This window comes from Pinus tabuliformis, chromosome 5_1 (genome assembly GCF_031772625.1).
Source record: "Pinus tabuliformis cultivar Carrire ecotype Pingquan chromosome 5_1, CPIR1, whole genome shotgun sequence".
NCBI classification, from domain to species: domain Eukaryota; kingdom Viridiplantae; phylum Streptophyta; class Pinopsida; order Pinales; family Pinaceae; genus Pinus; species Pinus tabuliformis.
In genome coordinates this window covers 458,857,773-458,859,872 of record NC_142305.1, presented here as the reverse complement: position 1 = coordinate 458,859,872, position 2,100 = coordinate 458,857,773, and the positions used below count along the sequence as shown (strand labels likewise).

At 35.1% G+C, this 2,100-nt stretch overlaps 1 non-coding gene across 1 annotated transcript; it reads left to right on the top strand.

The window, feature by feature from the left end:
- The first annotated feature begins 1,797 nt into the window (after positions 1–1,797).
- LOC149165466 (small nucleolar RNA snoR60) lies at positions 1,798–1,881 on the top strand. Its single transcript, XR_016261026.1, has one exon. It is a non-coding gene; the product is annotated as a small nucleolar RNA snoR60 (small nucleolar RNA).
- Positions 1,882–2,100: the final 219 nt, after the last annotated feature.

Genomic DNA, 2,100 nt, shown 5'->3' with positions numbered 1-2,100 from the left:
TTAAGGAAATCAACTGCAGTTAATAAATTTATTGTTGGGAGCCACTGAAGTGGTCCATTACTCCATCTGGAGTTCTCTACCTTGATCTGTGGAACACCTGACACATAGCCATCAGAAGCTTGATGGAAGCTTTGGCTATAAATTTATCCGTTTGGTCCCCAAGCTAGCATCTCAATCCCCTTCAGTTTTTTACACCATCTAGCTGAGAGAGCATAGCTTGGAAGTGCCCTCAGATTTTCTGTATTCTTTTCTTTTGCTTGGATTGAAGCTGGAGTGCTGAAGAAAAGAAGCAAGTGGACTGTGGTTTGCATCAAGAACATCACCAATGGCTGGAGGTAATTTATTTTCTAGGCATTAAGTTTTAACGATTCTTTGAGTTTTCCGCATACATAATCGTTGCTAAAGACTATCATTTGGTATCAGAGCCTAGGTTTATTTATCTCTGCCTTGGTTGGATTCAAATACTTTGAAGTGATTTGATTTGAACCGTATACAGAAAATTATTTTCATTTATTCGACTGAATGTCTGAGCACTGTAACTGAATTTATTAAGAAAACAGTCATCCCGCAACACAAACATATCTCGCATTTGGCTATAGGGCGAAATGTTTTTGGAAGACCGATTGATTATTCATGCGATTTTAGTGGTTGTGTGAGACCGAAATTATGCTTTATACCCGAGATTTGAATTCGAATGAGGCGGGTTGTGCATTCGATTGATCTGTTTCACGACAAGGGTTTAGCCAATTTCCTCGCTCTCTTTGTAGATTAATGCCCATATATAGAAGTTAAGAGACATCCTTTCTGGAGGAAAATATTTCCATGGAAGAAAAACTGTCACAACTAAGGTACTTTCATATTAAAACTAAAAGTTAATTAAAGGAATTTTGTTAGCGACTCTGGATGGTAGACGTATAATTGAAATAGTCCTTTTCAGAAACCAACTATCGTAAAGTGTGGGGTAAATCTTTTCTTTCACTTGAGAGTAAAACCTGCTGTCAAATATGTACATATGGTATAAAATTTGAGGTCAATCTATCCACTGTGAGTCTTAATTATGATGAAACATCGAAGTTTATTAATTATTATTCTTGGGATCTGGAAAGGCAGAAAATAGCATTAACTTAGTCCAGGGTTCAATTCTTCTAATCTCAAACGGCAATAAGGAGTCTACGGCAGCTGAAGCGTATGATTGTACGCCAGGGTGCAGAATATTTACGCAGTGTAGGGTTATTGCCAGTTTTTTAGTCGCCATTAGTTCAGGGTTTGAATTTTTTAATCTTGATCGATAAAATCAATTAAACGACAGCTGAAGTGTATAATTATACTCAAGTGTGAATATATTGAAGATGTACTAATTATAGAGGCTATTGCCAGTCATTGCTCGCGCTTAGTCGAGGGTTCGATTCTCGTAATCTCATACAAAGCTTACCGCTCTTATCCAATGCAACTTTGGTTTTGGAATTACCTCTTCGTTTTTGTTTTAAAATTTTGAAATTCTGGTAAGGAAAATGATAAATTTATGTGGTTTCAGTTATGCTGTTATATTCTATAATATTATGCTATGTGTACGGCTTGCTTTTCTGTGCTACTCCCAGAAAAGTGCTAGACTGCCTTTATTAATAGAACTGTGTTACTTTTCTATGGTGCAGTACTAGCCTTCAGTTATCGCTACATATTTTTTTTTGGTTTATTATATGTATATTTCAATGTTATGTGTTGCATTGGGATTGAATTTGTTGTGCATGGTTATGTTGTTATTCTTTGTATGTATGGACTTTAAAAGCAACAATATGTAAGCGGAGGATGAGATATACTTGGATTCCCCTTCAGGACATCATGAGATGATGTCATTTAAGTGGCATTCAAGTTTTGGACGCTTGATGTATTAGCTGATTGTGTGTAGAAAAATGCTTCAGTGGATTAGATAAACTTGTTATGTGGTTATTTGGTTTTTGTTGTACTATTTTAATATAACAAAAAAAAAATGATTTGTTAGTATGATTTTTCTTTTTTGTAAAATAACTGTTCATCGCAGCTCATGAATATTTTATTACAGTTATATGGAGTTTATTTAAAATGTCATTTTGACTTACTCCT